This window comes from Ursus americanus, chromosome 13 (genome assembly GCF_024610735.1).
Source record: "Ursus americanus isolate L20-20 chromosome 13, mUrsAme1.1.p, whole genome shotgun sequence".
NCBI lineage: Eukaryota > Metazoa > Chordata > Mammalia > Carnivora > Ursidae > Ursus > Ursus americanus.
The window spans coordinates 2,810,030-2,835,726 of NC_142139.1; the positions used below are offsets into that span (position 1 = coordinate 2,810,030).

Here is a 25,697-nt window from a genome sequence, read left to right on the forward strand (position 1 = left end):
CTTTGGGCACATTCCAGTTTGCCAAAAAAATTAATGTGGAGGGAAAACATGTACTTGTTCTTTGGAATCTTGTAGAAGCTTATGAAATGCTAAACGAGAATATTAAATCTGATATTTGAGGGTCATGGTTGCACTGTGCTGAAGAAAGTATTCAAAACTTCTTCCGTTTTTGGCATCAGAAACCTACGAAGAAGAAAATCCTCCCCCACCCCCCACCCCTTTGTCCAAGTCCTTTGTCTTCTGGCTGTTCTCTTAGTATTTGCAGACCTGGCCTCTTGGCCGAAGAGCAGGCCCTGAGAAACTCTGCAATTCATTTTTACACTGTCATCCACGAGAAGCTTATTTATGTAGTTTTTAAGCTGTGCAAGATAGTTTACAGTGTTTTTGATGTTTCTTTCCTTTTCCACTCCTTTCCATTAATTTTCATTAATTTTCTTTTCAGCAAGCTGAAGGAAGGCAAATTGATAGCTGTTATTTCTTCCTAATGCTTGGTAACCCTTTTGGAGAAAAGTTGTGTGGTCCATACTGCTCTTGTTTAGCATTTGCTATAGATTTTGAAATTGAAGAATATAAAATGGCTATTGTATAAATCTATTCTGTAACCCTATCTCCAATGTACCATGCAAAAACAGGAAACATAAGTCACAGTTTATCGAATACAGATTATATTTTATAAAATCACTGAAATTTATTCCACTATAACCATTCCCATAGAATAATTTCCAGAATATATTGTTAGGTATCATAGACAGCAGATCAATGGTTGCCATGGCCTAGAGGTGGGGGAAAAGCTGACTTCAAAGTGGCCTAAGGGAACTTTTTGGCATGATGGAAATACTCTATATTTTTACTGTAGTGATAATTATACAACAGTAGACTAAATTCATAGACATCTACCATTAAATAGTTCTATTGTTTTATAACTAGTTTATACTTCAATAAACAAGAATTAAGGGAAAGCAATCCCTGAATAATGCAGAGAATTGTCCTATTAATGTAAGAAAGACAGAAAATAACACAAATCATCTTGAGCTACACCTATGTCTATGCTTTTAGTCTGTAGCTATGCCCACTTCTGCATGCTTGCTGACCTCTGTCTCTACTACCAAATCCATACACGACCGTATTGCTATCCCTGCCTCTACCTCCACCTGCACTCTAGCTCTGTCATTGGTCTATTGGGGGACAGTATTACACAGTATTTAAACATGAAATCTGGAATAAAAGTGCTCGGATTCAAATTTCAGCTGGGCCTCTTACTAGCTGTGTAACTTGGACAAATCACTTATTTTTTCTGCGGCTTAGTTTTATTATCTGTAAAATATAGATAAGAATAGCTCCTATTGGGAAGCCTGGGTGGCTCAGTCCATTAGGCATCTGCCTTTGGCTCAGGTCATGATCCCAGGGTCCTGGGATGGAGTCCTCCACCAGACTCCTTGCTCAGCAGGGAGCCTGCTTCTCCCTCTGCCTGACGCTTGCCCTGCTTGTGCTTTCTCTTTCTCTCTCTCTCTAACAAATTAATAAATGAATAAAATCTTAAAAAAAGAAGAATAGTTCCTATTGGTTTACTATAAGACTAAGTGACTTAGCATTTATACAAGAGGCTGGCACAAATCTTGGCACATGGCAACTATTATATAAATTTTGACTCTTACTGTTATCAATATAAATGCATAAAAATGGTTTGTGAGAGTCATCTCTGGTGAGGGCTGGGGTATTAGGGAAAGGTGAATGCATCTATATCTATCTATATTTTAAATAATCAGCATATATTACTTTTGAATTAGAATAAAAGAAGTGAGCAAGCCATTTGTACTACTCAGTTGGGGAACTTGTATTTATCTTTTGGTAACGGGAACTTTTTGGTTTTGCGCTTTGGCCAGATTAATTTCCGTCTTCCTGGAGGGCTGAAAGCCAGCTTACTTTTGTCCTCACATGATGCCAGTGGGACCAGGAGCTTGGGTGTTGTGGACGCTCCCAGTCAGTATAGTTCTCCAGGGGTGCTGCCTCTAGCAAGGTTGCCACTGCTGCCTGTACTCTTTTTGGGGGTACCGCTCGTGAGGCCTTTGCAGTTTTAACCAGAAAGCTCTGTCCATGTACACATTTGGATATACAGGGCACTAAAGTCTGAGAGGCCCTGAGGATAATGATTTTCAGACATAAAGTGGGCTAGATCGGGCTCATGTCCTAGACACATTATAGGAAAAATTGGCCATAGAAAGAAACTTCTTGAAAACACCAGGTTGGAGGAAAGCCTTTTTGGAACAAGGTGGGAGACATTCCCTTTGGTCTAATGCTGATGTGCTTGATAAGCCACAGAGATGGACAGTTGAGCTGTACTTCTTAAGTAATTTGATGATTTTATGTTTTAATCATCTTATTACATATGTATGCATACAATCCATTTATATTATATAGCTCCTCGTCGAAAATGCTTGAAAATGCTTCTTCTCCATTTTAAGAAGAGTTGCATAGCCATGTATACTTCTCAGTTTCATAATTCAATGGGAATTCCTAAGAAAGAGGAATACAAAGAAATGACAGTATTCCACAAACAAAGGAACAAGAACGATGTAAAGACAACATGTGATCCAGCTAAACTTTCACAAAAGACTGTCTAATAATTAATCTTTTCATTTGCTTAAAATGGAAAATAAGCATTTTCAACTAGTAAATATATAATGCCCCAAACATGAAATTCTTGTGGCAAAAAGTTTGACAGTTTGATATAACAGACAACGATTAAAATGTGAGCGCAGTTGATCAGAGAACTTGATGATGACGACAGTATGGTTTTAAACCCTACGTGCACAGAATGGGTCCAGAAGATGCACACGTCTAATTGGGTGCCATTTGTGTCTTCCAGGGAGGCTGTAGGTCCACAGATTAATATTGCTGTAAAGTCCAGTGAGGAAGGAAAGAGGGCTTGCTTCTTGACATTGTGTCTCTTGCATAATAACTAGGATCTGGATCAGACAGCACAAAGGATAAAGTGTGGAGTAGGTGACCTCCAGGAATTCTCATATCTTCCACATTCAAAGTCGGGGTGTCTTCAAGGGCTTTGAAACAAATCATCCTAATTTCTAGACATAATTTCGTATATTCATTAAATGCTCCATACTTTGCCTGAGTGTGGGAAATGTAATGTGTTCTGGATGAGCTGAAAGCATTCTATGGCCCTAAGATTATATATATTTTTAACTTTCTGATTGGCTGAGTTTTATCCTGTTTTAGCCAATTGGTGGCTGGACATGTCAGCTGAGAAGGAACTGAATGGAAGTGGATGGATTAAATAGTTGACTTTCAGCAATAAAAACTATCTTAGAAAATATATAACATTTAAGTAAGTCTAATGTAATTATGTATTCAAGGGGCACTCGTAAGTACCAAAGATTAATTTTCATTAAAAGGACTGATATCTCATATTTAAGTGCTTCTACATTTTCATTGAGGCGTTAATGATGAGTCCTAAAATCTCTATTTTTGGCTACTTCTAAGCCATTCAGACATTACTTAGGATTGTCAATTACTAATCAACATCACCAGGTGAATGACTCCTAAGTTTCTATGAAGATTATATTGAACCACTCAGTCTTTGTCAACGCAGACTGAATTTTTATAACAGTCTCAGAATGTATTTGTACATTTGCAAATTCATGGGAAACTTACACGTTAGAGGCAATCCTAGCTTTTAAGGTAATCGCCTAGATTGATAATGCAAAACTGTTTTTTCTTTAAAGTGATTTACTTGGTGTATTTATTCTGTTCTTATTTTTGGTGGATCATGTACAATGTAGCAGATTGTCAAGAACTCAAAAGGATGTGTTTTCTGTCGATTCACAGCTAGTGGGGAATTGGTTGAAATTTGAGCTCCTTCATTTGACCTTAATGTAACCCTGACCTGGGAGGACAGTATGTCTCTAGGGGTGGAAGATAATCTAATTTCCATGCATGTCAAGTCCTCAGTTTCTTCTGTGTGGAGGCTGCTGAGAAGTGTCAAATTTTGCAGAATCAGGTGTTCTGTGTTGGAGATGTGGAATACATTCTCCAGGGGTTAGAGTTGAGACCACCAAGTAGACTTCATTTTAAAGCCTTAGGGGAGCCCTGAAATCATAGATTGTGAAGATGGAAAATATTTCTTTACCCTGTAAACTATTCATCTTCCATTTCACTTTTAATACGTGCGCCCATGATAGCGTCAACAAAGAAAGTTCCAAAGGCCACACGGAACATCTAAGTTTATTATTTTATACTTTTCCAGCTGAAAACAATGGTTGAAAATTCCAGTGTGTCAAGCAGTGGAATTTCAGTTTCTAATGCGTTCCCTGTGTTCTTCATCCCCAAAGGGTTGTAACACACTGCTTACAAAGATTAAATGTAGGAAACTCTGCAATATCTACAAGATAAGGCTAATTCCACTCAGCTACTTGAATTTCCTTCTTTTCCCACATATCTCTGGCTTGTGGAATAGTTTATTATACTGTAGAGCAATGAAAATTTCCAGCAAGACCAAAGTTAGTGGCATACCATGATTTAACACTTCTGTGATTCTGAAATCATAGTTATGTACTACAGTATAAGGTGACCTCATCTCTGTTTCATAATGTTAGCCTTTCTGTGGAACTCTAAGGTCATTATCCTCTTGTAAAGACTTCTCCATCCTTGCAAGTGAATTATAGTAGCAAAGAAGAAATGGTTTTAAAATGGACATTAGACCATATGCACCCCAATGTTCATAGCAGCATTGTCCACAATAGCTAAATTGTGGAAGGAGCCAAGATGCCCTTCGGCAGATGACTGGATTAAGATGTGGTCCATATATACAATGGAATATTACTCAGCCATCAGAAAGAATGATTACACAACATTTGCAGCAACATGGATGGGACTGGAGGAGATTATGCTAAGTGAAATAAGTCAAGCAGAGAAAGACAATTATCATATGGTTTCACTCATTCATGGAGCATAAGAAATAGGAAGATTGGTAGGAGAAGGAAGGGAAGAATGAAGGGGGGTAAACAGAAGGGGGAATGAACCGCGAGAGACTATGGACTCCAGGAAATAAACTGAGGGCTTCAGAGGGGAGGAGGTGGGGGATTGGGATAGGCCGGTGATGGCTATTAAGGAGGGCACATATTGCATGGTGCTCTGGGTGTTATATGCAAATAATGAATCATGGAACATTGCATCAAAAACTGGGGGTGTACTGTATGGTGACTAATATAACAAAATAAAAATTATGAAAAAAATAAAATAAAATGGACATTGGATGAACAATGAGTTAGAAAGAAGCAAAGAATAACTCCAGTTGAGAGACATTTTATAAACTTCCTACTGATTTGACCATGGTAAATATCCTTCCACAACAACAAAATAATTTTTTCTTAGAAACTCAAAGGGTAAGATTATATACTTGACTTTATGGGAGAAGTTGTTTAATCACGGTATGCTAAGTGCTATAACAAATGAACCCCAAACTGAGGAAATTTAACAGATTAAGAGTATATTTTCTGCTTTTGTTGAAGTTCAGTGCAGGCAGAGGGACAGAGACTCTGTTGCATGTGGTCACTCAGGGACTTAGGCTCCTTTTATGCTGTGGCTCTATATCTCTCATCTACAAACTTACAGGAGTTGCTGGGTTTCTTCCAACTCAGTGGTCAAAGAGAAGAGAAGGCATGAAGAAGACACACTTGTCTTAACAGGGAGTGAGGGGGTGGAAAACATTGCAAGAGTTCTAGAGAACTGAAGGGTAGATTTAGTACCTAGGCAAAGGGAAAGCATCGGTGAGCATATACCAATCTCTGTCACAGCTGGCACGTAGCATGGGAAGAAAGTATTTTGGAAAGGGTGAGATTTTTCCCATAGATGTAGGATGGGTAGAGGGTGCTGGGAAAATATTGTGTATTTATGTTCCATTTTTCTCCAAAACCATGACAGCGTTACAAACTTTATCTCTCAGCCAGGGTGGGTGGCAGTGCTTTTTCTGTGGTAAACGTTTCAAACTGTCGCCAGTATTTTCTGGTTAGATTCACGTGAACTCCTGTTCCCTTATGTGATCCCTGACTAAAAGTTGATGAAGACTGCTATTTGTTTGGTAAACTTATCTTTTCAAATATCGTTAGGTACTGACTTAAAAGACCAAGACCTGTGGATGGATAGAGATTAAACCTCTGTATACATACCATGGGTTGGTATGGCCTGAAGTAAGACATTTTGGTGACACCATCTTTTTCTGAATGTACATATATTCACATTAGGCCCGAGGTTCATCTGAGCCCTTTCTGAAGAAGAGCCCTGGAGGAGGACAAAGGGATTTACCAAGGATTTACTAAGGATTTACTAAGGACTTTAAGTTCAAAATAGCAAAATTCAGAGATGAGAAGAGGCTGGATCCAGACTTAGCTCTTTCAAAGGATCCTGAAGCTAAAATGAGTGAAAATGTTACAATGTATTCTGATTTCAAACAGGAAATAGTAACTTTCCCATTTCTACATAGAAGTTATCTTCCTCATGAAACAAAATTGCACATTCTTTCTTTCATCACTTTCTAATTTAATGTACTTATAGAAGACTCTTAGTGACATTCATCCGGTGTCACTGGAGAAGCATTTTGAGCCTTTAGTTTTTGCTTGTTAAGTCATTGCCATTTGACCCTAGACATTAAGAATTTGAATGATTCATTTGTAAGGTACTGGGGACATTAGGATCTGTTTAAAAGCACCAGAATGTCTACTTATTTTGATTGCAGTTTTCAAACATCAGGATAAATGTCCTGAAGTTGTTGATACTGTGGAAAAGTTACCTTCAGTCAAAATCTTAGGTTTTGGGAAACTAATCTGATTACTATTTTTTCATCATACACATGTGATTTAGCAAGCAGCTGTGTGCCTTCATGTGGTCTCTAGCACATGGTTTTGGGTAACGAATTTACTTTTGCTTTTTGGAATGTGCATTTACTTGTTACATGTTGACAGTAAACCAGTATTGAATATTAAATTAAAAACACTCTTTTTAAGAAAAAAAAAAGTCTCACTTTGTCAGCCATAGTATTCTTTTTTTTTTTTTTTTAAGATTTTTTATTTACTTATTTGACAGAGAGAGAGACAGCCAGCGAGAAAGGGAACACAAGCAGGGGGAGTGGGATTGGAAGAAGCAGGCTCCCAGCGGAGGAGCCTGATGTGGGGCTCGATCCCAGAACACCAGGATCACGCCCTGAGCTGAAGGCAGACGCTCAGCGACTACGCTACCCAGGCGCCTCTGTCAGCCATGGTATTCTCAAAGCCATATATATTATCATTTGAGGGGAAATGTATTTCCAGTAATGTGATATAAAAATATTAGACCAAAGAATTTTTTTTAAGTAATTAATTTTTAAAAAATCAGAGAAGATTAAGGGTTATGTCTACAATGCAGTCATTTTTACTTACTAGAATTGTTTAATATTAACTTCCTGAGTGTGAAAGCATGGCTCATGGAAAAGAGCACATAATTCAGGTACTAGCTGGTATATTTGTTACAGCTATGTACACTTTTTCCATTCTTAGCAAGCGACAGTGACTGAACAAATCACTGTTAAAATTTGGCTTATAAAATTTAGTGCTGATAATTGTGTTTATAGCATTGCTCACTTTACCGCTCCACATTTTTTATTTTTATATTTTTACTTCTATTGGAGTCTGTGAATAAGTGACTAATGTGAAGATTATCCATAATGTGTGCCGTTTCAGAAAACAGGTCTGGACCTGCTATTCTAAGATAGATGTTAGATCTCTGGGAATGTGACTTCCAGAATTGCAGCTGAACTTTTAATGGACAAAACTCTATTATGCTTCTGTGATTTACATTTAAATTATAGTCCTCAATAAAAAATGGTTGATTTCCACTTTCTTTTCATCATCCTTTGTTTGCTATGTTGGTTATAAACAAAAATATTTATATTCATGTGAAACCAAAACAGAGGAAGTATAACACCTTTGAAATATGTTAAAATTGTCCTTCCTTTTGAATTTAATTTAGAGACCTACCTCTACATACATTTCCTCTTTAAAAAAAAATTATATATAGCTGAATAACAGAAAACATTTATATTTAAGGGAAAAATGCAAAAATTCAAAGTGAAAGACAATGAAAGTACTTAGTATTAAAAAAAAACTTCTATATATTTAGCCTATTTTCAGACCCCATTTGATTATTTAAAAACATAATATTTATAAAGGTAAAATTTCCTAATAAGGTTAAAAATGTTATCAGTTAGGGAAGCTTATTCAGAAAAACCAGCAGCTATAAAAACTAAAAATGCATTTTTAAAAAAGCATTTTTGGAAATATCTTTGTCAAATTTGAGTCAACTCCTCAAACAGTAATAATTTAGTTGCAGAAGTAAATTTTCATTTCTGGGATTTTTATATTTGTCTTACCAATCTTCTCCAATTACCATCATTTTATACCTTATGTGAAATACACCCATGCTTATAAAATAGATTGTATTTTATCCATGATTATAAAATAGAAACGTTTTTAGTTGCTGGGTTGCTGCATGGCAGATAGATAAATAATGCCACACCCACCCTTTCCCCCACATGGATATAGGGCTCCACAGGGCATGAGGTATTACAGGGTATTTAAATGTAATTAAATATGTCTGTGTGAATAACGTTGGATGAAAGTGTTTCTATTATTTTCAGCCGTGACAAAGCATAATACCTAGAGAGGGAACATGTGCTGGGGAACTCTATAAACTTTTGTAGCAACCATTCCGTTTCCTTCTATTGTTGTTCAGGACAATGAAGAACTTGGTGCCAAAGCCCATTTTCTAAATAGCAAAATGGAACTTTGATTTATACAGTGTAACTTACTTGGTTTCACATGTTGTCTTTTGGTCTCCTCCGAAGCTCTTCTGGCAGAGCTAACATTTCTTTCCCATTTTTCAGGCTTTCTTCCTGAGGCAGATCCCCTTGTAAAAGTGGTGTGACTCACATTTTCTATTGTGAAAAGCACTCATCATCAAATGCCGTGAAGTGTTCATCCAAACACTTACAATTTTACAACCACCATCTAGAGGCCGGAGGTGCACTTTAATGTGATGCAGTGACTCTATTGGCCTCTCCACAGGCCTTGAGATGAAGTAACTCTTCTGCATTATCTGGAATATGGAAATGAAGGGTCTGTGGTCTCTTTGCTGCTGATGAGACTTAAATCCAGAAAAGCATTCTCTCGTGTCTGGCGACTCCATCAGTATTAAAGCAGGTATGCTTAAGTAAATTACTACCTTAGCTAGACCCGCAAAAAAAGTAATTGTGTTCCTCAACTTGTGCCCTTGAGGTATTTCCTTATTCTTTTGTTCAATCATTCTAAATTTTAAGTGGTCGTACTCTAGGTCTTCCTTAAATCACATTTATTATTTTCAGAGAAGTTAGGCATTGTGTTGTAGACTAGAGAAGTGAATGGACTGACAGATGAACAGGCTACGGATACCAAGGGCTTCCTGGCGTAGGCTCTGCGAGATGTGAGGGCGGCTGATCTTGAGATACACAGAGCTTCGTATTTTGGTAAAAGATGAGGGTAATATTCATGGTGTTGATGCTATAGGACTGATGTGGAGAAGGACAGGCACTTGTCATGTAAGATAATTGAGGTATAGGCTTGCATGAAACCAAAGAAATGGGGTTTTGAGTTAGTTCTTTACTAGTTCTCTACCCTTGGGGCTTGGTAAATGTGACACAAATTAGATGAACTACCTCTTTCCCTGGAATTTCACCTCCTTAGAGAACTGGACACCGTTTCAGATGTCCCAACATAGCTGTTCTCCCCGCTGGTTTTCTGGTAAGCTCTCACCCAGTTTGATTTAGGCCAGACAGATTCTTTGCTTAACCAGAGCTTTTTGAACATTAACTGAATCAGATGCTTGCTATTATTCAGCACTATGAAATCTTCAAATTATATGCCACAGAATCAAGAACAGGGTGATCGTCTTGCCCCAGCAATGTAATTTCTCCGGTGCCAAAATATAGAACTTACAAAAACAGAAATAGACTGCTGATTCGGAGTATTTTTCTATCTTAAATTTTTAAATATTAAATTTTGGCCTCTGTTGTGCCTCTTGAAGTGCCATTGAAATAAAATAAAGTCACATGTGTTTGCCAAGCAGGATTTGGCATTTTTCTTCTGAAAACATTCAAAAGCACTTGGTTCTCATTGTATATATTCTGTTACATGCATATTTTCCATTATGTTTTATAAAAGCCGTCTAACACTCTTGAATCATTTAATCAGAAAGTGCAAAATTATTCTCAGCAGCCACCATATGAATTAAACAGATGGGTGCGTGGCATTGAAAAGCATACAGAGGGTCGCCTGGGTGGCTCAGCAGGTTAAGCCTCCAACTCTTGATTTCAACTCAGGTCATGATCTCAGGGTTGTAAAATCGAGCCCCGTGTCAGGCTGTGCACTGGGTGTGGAGCCTGCTTAAGCTGCTTTCTCTCCCTCTCCCTCTGCCCTTCCCACCACTCCACCCCCACTCTCTCTCTCTCTCAAAAAAAAAAAAAAAAAAAAGAAAAGAAAAGCATACACGGTTCCTGCTTTCCAGAGCCTTACAGTTTAAAGGGGTGGTATTAAAAAAAAAGAAAGAAAGAAAAAGCAGAAAGAGAACCATCATCCATCATCCAACCTCTTTCTTTTTTATCTATTATCTATTATCTATCTATCATCTATCTATCTATCTATCTATCTATCTATCTATCTATCCATCTGTCTATCTATCTATCTATGGAACAAAAACAAGTGAGACAGAGGAGGAGGGAAGAGAGGATGGGAGGAAAGGAGATGCGCAGAGAGAAATACAACAGAACATTTGCACAGATAATGTAGAGAGCACAAAGAGCGTGTCGGTGGGTTGGAGCATGGGAAGGATGCATTTGAATCCGTGCTGATTACTGATTCCCAACTTTCGGACATGCCTTTCTAAGGAGCCCAGTGGAGTGACATGCTTAGTTTCCTAAGAATGTCTACCTCCTGCAATTCCTTTGTGGGTCCACAGCTGATCCTGGTTAAAATGAGGCGCTTTTGACACTTTGAATGCACTCTGGTTCTGAGACAGGATCTTGAGCCTGTCTTGAGCTTCCTCCCTGGAGCAGCCACTCCACTTTGTCCTATTCTGTCATCCACTGACTCCCTCATGAATGATTTATTTTGAAGTTTTTATTTTAATTTTCTCCTCTCACTTTAGCTTTAGATTGATAGTCCTCCTCTCTTGACATCTGTTTTGCCTCACTGAGAAGGCTGTCCAAATGCAGCACGTTACAGTGTTTCTTTATTATCTTTATAGAACAACAGGGTGTAGATGTGTGACTATAACTCAAAAGCTTGCCGGAGGGTGCTAGGAACTGGATGGGGAAAAGGGCAGTACATCAAGGACACTGGAAAGCAGCAGACTGCATGGTGTGGCAGACAGAGAAAATCCAGTACTCTTAGCAATCATTTCCGAGCAAACCCCCCGCCCCCCAGTTGTCTGACTCTACCAACAGTGTGGAGAAGTTTCCTGAGTCCTCGCTCTATGTAAAGGGAGAAGCATCTCATGCTAACCATGGTGGGCACATCCAGCAGAGATCAAAGTCCCTTCCCAGACATTTCCTTTGTGACTTTTCTATTGGCCAACAAAGCTACTCTTTAGCTACCACTGTCTCATTTTTGTTTGGTGGTTGAAACTTACATTTTTTCTTTTAATGTGGCAGAGAAAAGTTTCATCACATTTTATGCTGAATAAAAGTTTAATAGCTCTTTTTATTTTTTAACTGTGTAGCTAATGTTGGATAGAGTTGTAACAGGCATTTACCAAAGGACACTGACAGGACAGTATATGAAAGACACTATCAAAATACTTGTATGGAGCTTCAGTCCTTGAACGATAGGCCATATGGAAGCATTTGTTAGATATATGCCAATCCCACTGGAAAGTGCTGGGGATTATAAAAGAAACACTTAAGTAGTCTGATGGAGTATTTCTTTGGCAATAGCTTTTAAAACTAAATTCCTTGCAGGTATAACATTTTGAGAGGTTTCAGATAATGTTGGCATAATTAAAACCAAGTTACGCATCATATAGTACAACTTCTTGTATTAAAACATAAGCCAGTATTTATATATACCCATATATTTATATGTACTCAAATATTTCAATTTTTCTTGATTATGAAGAATGATAGTATATAATCTTGGTGGTTATAGACTTAACATTCTTGGTTTCAATTTTTTATGTTGATCCTAAAAGTTATGTTATGTTATCATCAGTGATTTTGCTGAGGCCTTCATTGAAATTGTATGCTTAGAGATGCTTCAGATGTAGGAAAGAGACATTGGACTTCTGAGTGAATCTGGTTGACCGCCTACCTTCTTTATTGCTTTGTGGTATTATGTTGTCTCTACTCAGCACCCTATGTGAAATAACCAAAGTTGAAGTGAGAACACTGTCATAAGTTTGTGGAGTAATGTGTGTGTAATAAGTCCCTGTGTATAAAAAATGGTCTTGAAAAGAAAGCCAGTTATTAGTCCTTATAGTGGACAAGAATAAAGGGGAGGCGGTCTAAGAAAATGTTCTTTGTTTTTTTTTTCTTAACCAGAAAGCAGAAATTTAAAAAAATGGAATGTTAAGTTTGGTAGTAACCCTAATCTGGACTATGAACAGTGAAGCATATTTTATTTTATGGAAAAAATTATATAGTTATATTCATGAATTCAGGGACTTTTGAAAGACTTAGAATGCATCCATCTAAGTTTTAATTGAATATGAATTTAAATTGATAATTTAAAAAGATATAATTCAACTTTTCTGATTTTCAATTATAATGGAAATTACATTAACATGCCTATGTCATATGTCACATAGGACATACCTAACCTGGTCTAGCATTGAAAATGCACCAACTAACCAACAAATAAATGAGCTGTGGTAGATGGAAAAAGTGGCTATAAATAATCTTTCTCCTGTTATCCATACTTACTGGCAGCACCTCCTGTAGACTCCAGGCTGGCCTTACGACTTGCTTTGTCTAACTGGACATTAACAAGCTTCATGCAGTCAGGGGTTTGAAAAGAGATTGCACACTGGGACTTGTACCCTTTTGCTTCTCTTCAGAATCTTGTGACTGCCACCATGTGAAGAAGCTAAGCTAGCCAGCTGATTGAAATAGACACATTTTCCAGTTGCCCTAGTTGTTCCAGAAAACGAAACAAAACAAAACAAAAACAGCCAACGTTAGGCAACTTCTCAGTTATCCATAAATTCAGTAGTGACCCCAGCTGAGACCAGTACTAGAACCATCCAGGTAAGCCCAGCCCAAACTACCGACCCACAGAAACTTCAGATAAACAATTGGTTGTTGCTTTAAGCCATTAAGTTCAGGGGTACTTTGTTATTCAGCAACAGATAGCTGATACAATAAAGTAAACTAATTGTATAATTTTAAAAGCAGTTATATGAATACTTTAAGGGCAAAAAATAAATTTTATCAGTAAGAAAGTAGTCATTAAAATGTTGCAAATATATTTCAGGCCTGGAGTTTTCAGTGTGTCTTCCAGCTGTGTGTTCTGAGTCTCAACTACATTTCAACCTGATCACTTTAAAGCAGAAGAAATATCTGAAGGAGTGTCAAGGGCTTCTGGTGAGTTCTGATATTACTACTCTTGCATTAAAAACAATTTTTTAACATGTATATTTTTCCCGAACTTAGATGAGACCAACTCAGACTAGTTTCATCTCCAGTGAATAGACAGTATGTAGAAGCTTGTTAATCCTTTGTTATTTACTACCACTTAATATTACATCTTTGAGAAAAATGTATGAGATTCTATTAAAAAAACAAGTTGGAAATCAGGTAGTATCTACAGCATTCCTAATTTAATACAAATTTGTTTCTATTCATTGCTATATAAACTCTGTAAATCCAGGGAATTGGCCTGGGTTTTATTTGATTCACTGCTATATCCACACTCACATAATAATGCTTCTGCTCTGAGATTAACAAGATTCCTTTCCAAGGCACATTGGTGAGACTGGTGAGAATCAGTGTACCTTATAGGTGCAGGCTGAGAGGTCTTAATGCCGTCTCAGAAAAACAAAATAGAAAAAATATGCAATATTCCTGTGAGATTTTGTAGGATTATTAGACTCAAACATCTATCCCGTATCTTTAATCATCCTTCTGAGATTTAGGTTTTTAAACAGAAATTTATTATGCATTACAGACACAATTGCATCTTGTGTCTTGATTGAATTTTGGCTGCCTAAGTCCTATGTATCTGAGGTATATCTATTAACTCTTCAGTATGGGGTCTTTCCTGAATGACACATTAAGAACACCATTTTTGTAACATTTACTAGGAGATCCTGTAGACAGAGCCTGTTAACGATATAAAGAAATGAACTTTGGACTGTGAATTAGAAAAACTTGCGTCTGCTCCCAGTTCTTGCATTTGCCAGCTGTATGTCAGGGAAATCCATTTAACCTCCGTCAGCTGCAGTTTCCTCACCTATGTGATATCAACAACAGAGTAATTGATATATTCACAATTTTCTTATACAATATGAAGTGTTGTAAAATGGAAGGCATTATTATTACAATGTCTCTTGACTCAACAAAATTTAATATTTATAATGGCCAAAACAATTCTCTTGCAAGTGAAACTATATCACCACATGTAAGAAAAGCAAGGAGGGCATTTTCTAATATAAAGTTGTTTGTAGTGTAGAAGGAGAGCAGAATAGTTCCAGATGAACTACAGGTTGATTCATGTATTTCAACACCGGCTCAGGCAGTTAATAGTCCTTCAAACTCACGGATATGATTCCATTCAAATGTACGTGGGCAATGCAGTTCAAAAGACTGTCATGTTTATGACAGTCCTCATAAATGTCCAGGAATGAAATCCATGTTGATTTAAATTATTGCATATTGTGTCAGTTGGAGTTCTTTGGCTAAGTAAGTTAAAAAAAAAATTCCGGGAAGCATATGGGGTAGTCCTTGGAATCTAAGGAAGAGGAACAGTGAGGCCTTGGGGCAGATAGGATCCGGGTCACTCCCTCTCAGATGGGACAGAAAAGAGAAAGGACAGTAGAGATACACTTATTATTTTACTAAAGTCATTTGAATTGGGGGAAGATGGCTTCTAAAAGATAAATTAGACTGCTATTTCCTCCAGAAATGAACGGTTGCTGGACAGGCAAAAACAAAAGGTATTAGATATACTTGTCACGATTAATAAGGATGACTTTAAAAATTTTTTGAGACCTACATCACAGTTATTTAAGCCACTATGTGCTATTTGTTTCAAAAATGATACAGTCAGTACTGGATTTTCCAAAGGCATGTTCAGAGGGAATGGGAACTTTTTCAGGAAATTCTGTGTCATTCCACCTGGATCCAGGTAGTGCACTAGGTTTACTTGAAAGCTTGGTGTTTTCCATTCATATAAAAAATTCAAATTAAAAATAGTTTAAACAAATAAACAACAAGGAATTTTCAGTTTGGTGTGGATTTCATGATAACTGGCCCAGTATTGTAGTCCAATGTAATAAGACACTTTGTGCAGACTACAAAAGTACTCTGAACAAGAGCACTAGAGTTGTGCCCATTTTCCTGCATAAATAAAGCATATTTCTTACTCTCCTTTATTATGAAGGCCTTTGAAAAATTTGATGTTGTTCAGGTTTGTCCACAGCTGATTGTCAATGGTATCACTGCAGAGGGTCAAATACTAATCTGTCCTTTAAATACTTTCCATGTTAACCACCTTTAGTTTGGAAGCTGTAAGGTCCCTGGAATTTTTCATGTCCTTTTGGAGATATTGTGTTTTATGATTTCATGTTTGATTCTACATTTTGATATGAAAATGGATCATGAACTCAACAAAACACAAACTCATAAAACAATTACAAACTCATAAAAAAATCCTAGGAATCACATATCATCTGATACAAAAAAATAATTGAAGAAAGAGCCATGAGGAGACACAACTTCTGATGTCATCCTATGCTTTTAGGTCATTTTTTGAACAATTCATCAAATTTATAATTCTTGAGTAAAAGTCTTAAGCATTTCTATATGCAAATTTAATTCTACCATATTTTTATACTAAAGAATTACAAAGCATAATTCTATATTATTGTACATCAAAATGGGAGTATCTCCCCCTAGGATATAATTAACATCTGAATTTATGTTCATTTTTTTATAATGAACAGATAAATGGAAATGTGGTTTTGAGTAAACTGGCCAAAAATACTCTGTGACCCACTGGACTACTTAAGAACAGTGTGACATATAGCATATGATTATATACATTTACAAAGAAATCTTTGTTATTGTGCCACGTTATCAACACAAACAGGAGTGAACCTGGTTGAGATAACATTTAGTAAGTGATACTCCTTGCCTGAGCTACATTTTCTAGGCCTCAACATTGTGACGGCAATTGTCACTTGGGGTGTGCCCAATGCTCAAGGCGTGACATGACATAGCTGGAGATTTTTTTTAACCTGTGATCGCATAAAGCAAATGAATTAATTAGAAATAACCAAACCAGGGCACCTAAGTGGCTCAGTTGGTTAAGCAGCCAACTCCTGGTTTCGGCTCAGGTCATGATCTCAGGGTGCTGGGATCAAGCCCCCTGTCAGGCTCTGTGCTTCAGGATTCTTTCTTTCCCTCTGCCCTCCCCTCCCCCTTACCCTCTCACATGTCTGCTCTGTCTCTCAAATCAATCAATCAATCAATCAATCAATCTTTACTGTTACATTGTTTGCTATATTGTTCACTTTAAATTGAATATTTAAAAATTTATCTTGAAATATTTTATGTAGTCCTGATATTAATTCAGTTCATTTACTCTAGCGATTTGCAATGGCTTTTAATCTCTATAGAAATTGCTGGTCAAACATGATGAAGCAACATGTCTTCGCTTAGCTCTCATGGACTTCAGGTACTTCAGTGATTCTTCTTTTTTGTTCTGGCTCTCCAAAGTCCATACCAATTATTTTTTTTAATAAAGGCTTTATTTATTTAGGAAGGCAGAGGGAGAGAGAAAGAGATCATGAGCAGAGGGGAGGGGTAGAGAGAGAAGCAGACTCCCTGCTGAGCAGGGAGCCCAGTGCCGGGCTCCATCCCATGGGAACATGACCTGAGCTGAAGGCAAACGCTTAACCGACTGAGCCACCGAGGTACCCGAAATCCATGCCAATTAGACCTAGAATCATTACTGCCCTACATAGAAGATATAAATTCAAGTCCACAAGCTTAGAAATACAATGGGGCTAATCTTTATTTTTCATTTAACTGTTGTAACAAGCCTCTATTCAGTTGCAAAATGAAATTAATCTTTTCTTGGGTCTTTTTACATGATCTCAAAATTTTTTCCAGGTTTTCCAGTGGGAGCGGGGTGGAGTATTGGGGAATGCCTCATTTCAGGTGTTGATAAATGGGTAAATGAGGTGAAGTAAATATCATGTCTTGTCTAAGCCAGAATCATTGATTTGTTCTGGCTTTTACTGAGATACCTTTTTCAGAAAGGGTTTAGCTATCTTCCCACAGACTGTGGCTATGTTTTCCCTTATTACCATCACCAAGATTGAGATCTTCAATTTTCTGTGCCAAGCTAATGTTGTCCTTGGGCTTAGGGAATATACTTAACTGCTCCAACACCACATTTGGCTTTGGACAACTCTGTGGGGCTTTCTTAGGCCTCTTTGCCAACAAGTGAAAACCACGTCTACTCTACCACCCTGCCACGCTGGGCACAGGGAATCCTGGTCTGGCCGCCTCCCCTGGTCCTACTCAAAAGTGGAAGGCAGAAATCCCCTCTGAATATTTACAGTGACATATACTTCTTGGTATTCCCCATCTCAGTAAATGCCATCATCATTTGCACAATTATCCAGACAAAAACTTAGATTTATCCTTGATTCTTCTTTTTTTCTTACCCCCATCCAATTTGTTAGGAAGTCCTCTTAAATCTACCTTAAATTATATCCCTAAGCCACTTCTCAACACTCCATCACTACCACTGTTAATTTAGGCCAACACATGGCTTACCTGGCTTACAGTAATAACCCCTTCACTGGTTTTTATTAATTCCCCGCTTCTACAATTGCTGCCATCCTGCCACCCCCCAGAGTAACCTGTTAAAAACTTAAATCAAATCATGCTACTCTTCCGCTCAAAACTCTCCAGTGACTTAGCATCATGGTTGGAATCAAAGCCACATTTCTTACAAAGGTCTACAAAGTGCTGGTCACTCTGCATCTTCAGGTGTGGACTTCTTGTCATTTCTTAAATATGTCAAACTCATTCCTTCCCCAAGACTTTAAAATTTCTGATTTCCTGCTCTCCCCCATATTATTCTTAAATCCTTCAAATATCATCTTAAATGCCAGTTTTTCAGGGCTTCATCTCCCCATTCCCTTACCTGACATTTTTTTTTAAACAACATCTATTACTACCCCAGATTAATTAGTGTTTATGAATTTCCTGCCTGCCTTCACTGCTGATCTGAACTTTATCCTCCCAACTGCAATCTATAACATCTTATACTTCCTAGTCCACAGTAGGCCATCAGTAAATATTATTTTCAGGGGATAAATGCACTTGGTATTGGAAATACAGTGAGAATAGGACAGTGCTTTATATCACTATATTTATTTTTGAGATGAAAACAGTTTCTAGATTAAAACTGAACTCAAGGAGATTCCTTTACTCACTTGGTAAAAGATATAGAAACAGATACCTCTTATGTGTGATTATATGATTTTACCTCTGACTTTAGCAGAATGTGATTTTTTTACTATTTAACCATGTTATGTCCACAATTGAATAATATCCAGGAGACAAGAAGATACGCATCACCCTAAATCCAGCACCCATGATCCAGAATACTGTTTAAAATAGTAGAAAATCAAGAAATCAGTGACTTGGAAATCTTTCTATAAACCATGGTAGCTGATACGTTCACCAACCTTGCTGAGCATGTGCAATAATACTGGCATGGGGCATCAAGAATTTCTGGGAAATGTGAACAACATACATTACTCATTTATCATTAAGCTGGGGAGGCTTTGTATTACTATTGCCTGTGTCCTGTTAATAATGTTTGACATTTATATACCCCAGGGTTCTTTCAGCTGTAAGTGACTGGAACCCAATTTAAACTAGCTTAAGCAAAGAACAATATTTGTTGGCTGATGTAACCGGCAGGTCAAGGCTGGAATCTGGTCTCAAATGATATTTTCATGGCTTCAGTTCTCTCCTTCTCTTGGTTCTGCTTTTCACAGCTTCTACATGCAACGTTGGCATCTTCTACATGGATAGTCTCACACCCTGAGGCAGAAAAGTAATCCCAGGGTTACATCATTAAGACTTGCGAACCAACTTTTGCAGCAGCTATAGCTAAAGTATCCGTAAGAGGTCAAGCTTAGGCCAGGTCTATAACTCTCTATCATTGTGTTGGGGAGATGCTGTATTATGATTGGATCAAATTTAATCATGTGCCCACCCCTTTGGTAAGGAAAGGAAGGTTGAGGCACATGATTGACAGCTCCTCCAGGAACACATGGAGTAGGAGAAATGTTTCTTAGAAGCCACAGAAGGGGAATGGGAAATCATGTTGAGCAGATAAAACGTTAAAACTATCACCGTCCATACACTCACATTGCTTTATACTTCTTTAGGCCAAAAAAAGACAATGCATTTGTGAAAGAAAAAAAAAAAAAGCTTACATACTGTGCCTTACTGATCTCCTTCAGTAACTGGAGATAACGCACTGGAAATGTCAGATATATAATGCTGGCTAATTCTAAGAATCCCAACATCATCATCATCATCATCCTCATCACCTATAATCAAGCTCTCATAGAATTAAGAATGGTTAAAAAGATAAAACAGTGAGATGAAAAAGCAATAGAAATGGAGGGGAGAAAGAGTAATCAGTATTTCTGAAGGAAAGAAAGTAGCAAAGAGAAGAATAATAATCATAAATCTAGGATAAGGAACATGTCTTGAGTTATAGTTCTTAAATTAGGCAAATCATATTTGCATCATATTTTATGTATGAGAAAATATAACCACCACTTTCCAGCAACCCCTTCACATTTATTCATTGGCTCTCCACATGGGCTTGTTTATATCTTGATTTTCTATCTGTAGTCTACCTAGTTACCTTGTCTTTTGCCATATTTCCCTGTGGAATTGGTGTCCAGCCCTAAAACTAAAATAGAATAATAGAGGCTATATTTTTCCAGTTTTCTTCCCGAGTCTGGATCTTGATCCCTGTTTCTTATTCCTCTCATGCTCTTCATTGTCTTTGTGACCATCCTGCTACATAAAGACAGATCCTATTGAACTCAAAACAGCTGAAGTGGTTTCTGTAATATTCTTGAGTCTAGCTCATGAGAATAACTTTACGGCAACAAAGATGTTTAGAATAATATTGGAGTAATTGGCTCTCCCAGCTGTGTTCCCAGAACCATCTCTATAGCTGCTCGTTCTCTCTGCCTAGTAGCAGGGCTGATGATAAGCAGGTGTACTTCATTGCAACAAACAAGATGGAGTCTGCTCTGATTGGCTTGGGGGGGAGCTGGGGCGTTCCCCTCTGGAAGTTCCTGTGTCTTCCTGCTTCTTCCTAGAACGATGGGGACCTTAGGGAACTGGCCTATATCCAATCTTTTTAAAAATTTTCCTCTTTATCACCATTAGCACAATTTGTGAAGGCTCAGAATGCTTTGCAAGCTAATGGGGGTCACTACAGGTCATTCCAGAGCCTTTTTCTTTACTCAAAAAACAAGAGAAATATTCAGCTTCTTCCTATTTGGTAAGATGATCTTCTGACTTTGGAAGGGGAGTATTCCCGGTAGGTCCCATCTTAGCATCAGACCAATCTGCTGGGCCTGTTTCTGCAGGCCAAAGAAATGGCCAGGGCAATGAGCTGAGTGTGACTCCTGCTGATGGCTCTTTCTGGAAATGGGCCAGCTTTGTTGGCTCTGTCTTGATTCAGGCGGTGATAACCAAGTCCCAGACTGGGGAAAACTTCTTAAAGGGTGAGTTTGGATTTGCATGTGATTTTCCAAACTTTTTTTATTTCAAAATGAGGGATTTGGAAAATGCTCGCTGACTTTTGGCCCATTTTACTTGTTTACAGCCTAAGAGGTACATGAAATCTCTTATTACTTAAGTTATGGTAAAGCTGAATACTGGAACAATTAATTGAAAATATATTCCATAGGGGCGCCTGGGTAGCGCAGTCGTTAAAGCGTCTGCCTTCGGCTCAGGGCGTGATCCCGGCGTTCCGGGATCGAGTCCCACATCGGGCTCCTCCGCTGGGAGCCTGCTTCTTCCTCTCTCACTCTCCTGCTGTGTTCCCTCTCTCCCTGGCTGTCTCTCTGTCACATAAATAAATAAAAAATCTTTAAAAAAAAAAAAAAAAAAAGAAAATATATTCCATAAATCAAATAATGTTTCCTATGTCACAGACTGAGTTCATTTTTCCTTTTTCTGTTAAGTTTTATGGATAAGCCTCCTTAGTTACACATTTCCCATCTAACCCCTCTAGCTACAACACCTACTTTTTTTTTTTCAAGTGTAAATGGTAATTTATAGTGTTACAGTTGTCAGGGTTCCGAGGACTTGGGACTGAGGGGCAGGCTAGATTCATCTATCCTCAGGAGACTGGAAATGCACCATGTACTTGACAAGATTTTGAAATTTTTTTTCCCATAAGGCAAGTTCCAACAGACATGTGGTAATGAGCCATGACCAAATACAGACAACATAATCCATAGTTAACTTTATATACACAGCACCAAGTAGGAACTTACAACCCTTGTCTCCAACACTCCTCCCACTGCTAATTGTTTTGTGTTTTGTTCTTTAAGTGTATCAGTTTAAAAGGATGACACCTCCTATGTGTTGACAGGGTTTATTTCTTCCTTCAAGGCAAATAACTGGGATAGTGGTCTCCATTGGAATTCTCCTTCCAGTTAAATATGTGAAAAGGAGGGTCACAAAAATCCACGTTACCCACATACTATAACTTTTCAATTGTCAAATGAAAATTGTAGCATTGCTCTGCACAGTGAGGATCTTTTCAGATTTCGTATTTCTTCTCATTCTCTTCCCAAATTACTAACTTAGCGTGGTTAAAGGAAAATGCATACATGGTAATAAGTTGATCAAATAAGTAATTGAAAAGGGAAAACCGGGTATTATGTTCTCTGTGGAACCTTTGTTAGGCGTGTGGCCTTCAAGGATAAGACAGCTGTGTTAGAGTTAGTCTGACAGTTTGCTCCACAGTTTATATTAATGGATTCATATGCATACACTTAATATGTTGTTTGTGTATTAGCCTGCACCGCTGACAGTTATATTCCGTAAAGTTCAGCATAGGACCCAAGTGTAGAACTCCAAACCAGTATTTTAGAGCAAAGGCTATATATTCAATTAGAAGAAAATTATCCAGTACCACCCTTTATCCTATAAAATAGCAAAATCAAACAAAAAAGGCAGGTTGATACCCACGATGCTTTGCTGTTGCCTGATTCATTGATTCTCTAGATAGCTATAAACTGAGATCTTGCTCGTAATGCTTCTCTGACCATGTGTTCCCTAGCAGCCCGAATGAAAAAAAAATTCAAATGTTAGAGGGCTAAAGGTCAGTTCTTGTAAGTAGTGGACTCCAGATCCAAGAGTACACTTTGATTCGGAAAGCTCATGCAATGGATTCCAAAGGGATTCTTTGCAGATGTTATTATGCTGTTTATGACATAATGTCTTTCCAGTATAGTCAGATAACTGAAAGTGACCGACAAAAGGAGGGTGATGTTAGGTGAAGAGGGAGGGTTCATTGTGTGCATGGTTTCAGGAGCAGAGTAATTGGAGCATCACATATTACAGAGTGAGGGCCAAATAATACACATTGGGCAAAACCACTTCTTACTTGCTTTTCCAAGAGAACCTGAAGTACAGATGTGACCAGTGCCTTTGCAATGAAAATATTCCTTGCTTGAAAATGAAATGAAAGCTGGACCACTGAGATCCATGAAGCTCAAGTTCTTTGTGGTCCAGTTTCTTTGAGCAATTTTTATAAAGACTTCCTAAGCATTTTATGAGCTAAGAAAATAGTGGGGGAAGCTGTGCAGCCAGCTGTAGGGCACAGGCTAAGTACATTGCTAGGTAATATACAGCAACGATGAGGAAGCAGTGCAACTTCCTGACAAATACCGTGGACCTTAGGCAGAGTTCCGCCTCAAGTCGTGCTTGTTAGCCAGCAGGACCACTTTTAGGGTTTCTCTTGTCACTTGCAATAAAATTATGAAGTTACAGAGACACAGGCAAGAGTGTTGCATTCGTGCAGTATCATTTTGTTGTCCTTGTAATGTTGAAAGTAAGGAAGAAAGGTATTTTCACTTCTGAAGAGGATTTTTTTTTCTTCTGTTTCTAAAATATGGGTCTTAGTTTAATTTCAGAGATGAATTATTTGGAAGCAAATTATGCAGTAGCTTTTTTCCTTTGTCTTTATGATTTATCTTCTGTAACACTATGTGTTTTGATCCACAGTTAATTTGATTTTGAAGTATTTTGTATCTGGAAGACCTCTATATGTCTTTTTTTTTTTTTTAAGATTTTATTTATTTATGAGAGACAGCCAGCGAGGGAGGGAACACAGCAGGGGAATGGGAGAGGAAGAAGCAGGCTCCCAGCCGAGGAGCCCGATGTGGGGCTCAATCCCGGAACACCGGGATCACGCCCTGAGCCGTAGGCAGACGCTTAACGACTGCGCTACCCAGGCGCCCCATCTATATGTCTTTCCTGTTTTTATCTCCAGACTAGACTGCTGTGGTGTTATTTTAGGGTTCAGAAGCTTCAGTGAAGCAAAGCAAGTGAAAGTACGTGAAGAATGCTTATCTTCGTGACTGTCAGCAGCTTATATTTCAAGTTTGCTTGGCATCACAAATATGCCAGAGAATGTATTTTGATTTGGATATTAAAGCACAGTTGAGGGAGTTAAAACATTAAAAAAAAAAAAACTAGTTTAGGATTCTCATATCCAACTCCTGTGCTTGGATGCTTCTCTAGAATCCAGGAATCCTGAGCTGGAAAGATCTAATAGACTTTTAGGGCCCTTAGAGATAAGTTCGTCCAACCCTGTCATTTTACAGATGTGAGAACTGAGGGTCTGAGAAGTTAAGTGACTTGTGCAAGCATTACTTCTCACAGATGTTTTGAGATATGGTTAATCTTTTAAATGGACTTTGAAAAAGATCCAATATTGCATATAGTTTTTCATAATAACTGGATACTTAAGTTCTCTATTAAAGTCAGCCTGAATAGAAGAAACAATTTTGGAAATTAGAACCTTAGCACTTTCAAAGTTCACATTAAAAAAAAAAAAACAGTAAGATTAAACAACACAGCTATACCATTATAAGAAGCAGAGGTATATATGAAGTTAACCTGCAATGAAAAAATGCCCCAACCCAGTTCTTTGATCAGAGCAGTACAAAGCTAATCTGTAGTAAATGTTATTGTTCTTTCTAGGCATAGGGCTTAGTCTGCTTTAAAAGGACATTTGTTCCCTGTTAGTCTTTTCTGTAGACTTGTTATTCCAAAAAACTGTTCAAGATGTAAACAATAAGGAAAAGAGGAAAAATTAAATATTGTGGAAAGAAAGCAAATTAATTCTGAAAAAGAGTCATAATGGGTGAATAATTTCAAAAGGAACAGTTAAAGAAGATGTTAAAATTGGAGATGATTTCTTTATGAACTCATAGTGCTAAAGAGACCAAGATACACGTGAGCTTTACAGAGATACTGTCCAGTGGCCACAACATGAAAACCTATTCTAAGCAGAAACTCACAGATATTTACCCTTAGTTTAAAATAGAACCTAATGAGGGAACATTAGTGACAACGTGAAGCCTGTCATTGGCAAAACTGGCAAAAAAGTTTTAAAAGCACACATTCTACCGATTATGTTCTTCTACTCACCAAGGAAGGAAACCCAAGACTGAGAGATGGATGGGGAACAAAAATAGGGAGAATTTTTAGTTTTTTTCACAAGCTTTATAGCAGACTGGTGGTGTCAATGTTCTGAAAAAGCTTAAACCTAGTTTTAAAGTCTTTCTTTCTGTCTCTTCAGGCCAGGAAACTTAGCTATGGTGAAAGCTCTCTTTGGAAAACATGTCTGAGCTTGTGACCTGCTCATTTCTTGGAATCCAGTTATCTTTTTCCCCTAAATTTCCAGAAAATTTATGTACATAAATAATGGGTCTTACACTATAGAAGGAAGGCAGTATTTTAGCAAATAAAAGGAGTTTCCTTTATATAAGTGTGAAGGAATACTGGCGGCCGTGAACTGGCTTTTAGTACAACGAAAATGATCCTACTCTACAGGTCATTTATTCTGATGTTTGAATGCTTCTTTATGAATATTCTTCTGTCAGTGTCCTGATATCTCTGAGATCTGGATCCAGAACTCCTGTTGGTTCAAAAAGATGTCATTTTTTCTCTCTGCAGTAAATTAAGACGAATAAAAATTTGAGACAATCCTTTAGTTTTCATGTATCTTAACAAAAATCATTTTCTGTATAGATGCCTAATCTTGTCCCCATTTACCCAACTGAATCCTTGGGTAAAAGAACTCCATTTATAGGATACTATTATAAAC

At 37.7% G+C, this 25,697-nt stretch overlaps 1 long non-coding RNA gene across 1 annotated transcript in view; it reads left to right on the forward strand.

Moving 5' to 3' along the window:
• Positions 1–7,097: 7,097 nt before the first annotated feature.
• LOC123793129 (uncharacterized) overlaps positions 7,098–25,697 on the forward strand; it is a 34,890-nt gene continuing 16,290 nt past the window's right edge. Inside the window, exons 1-3 of the long non-coding RNA XR_006779856.2 lie at positions 7,098–7,269; positions 8,930–9,245; positions 13,545–13,654. This is a non-coding gene — a long non-coding RNA (uncharacterized LOC123793129). The remainder of the gene's footprint in view (positions 7,270–8,929; positions 9,246–13,544; positions 13,655–25,697) is intronic.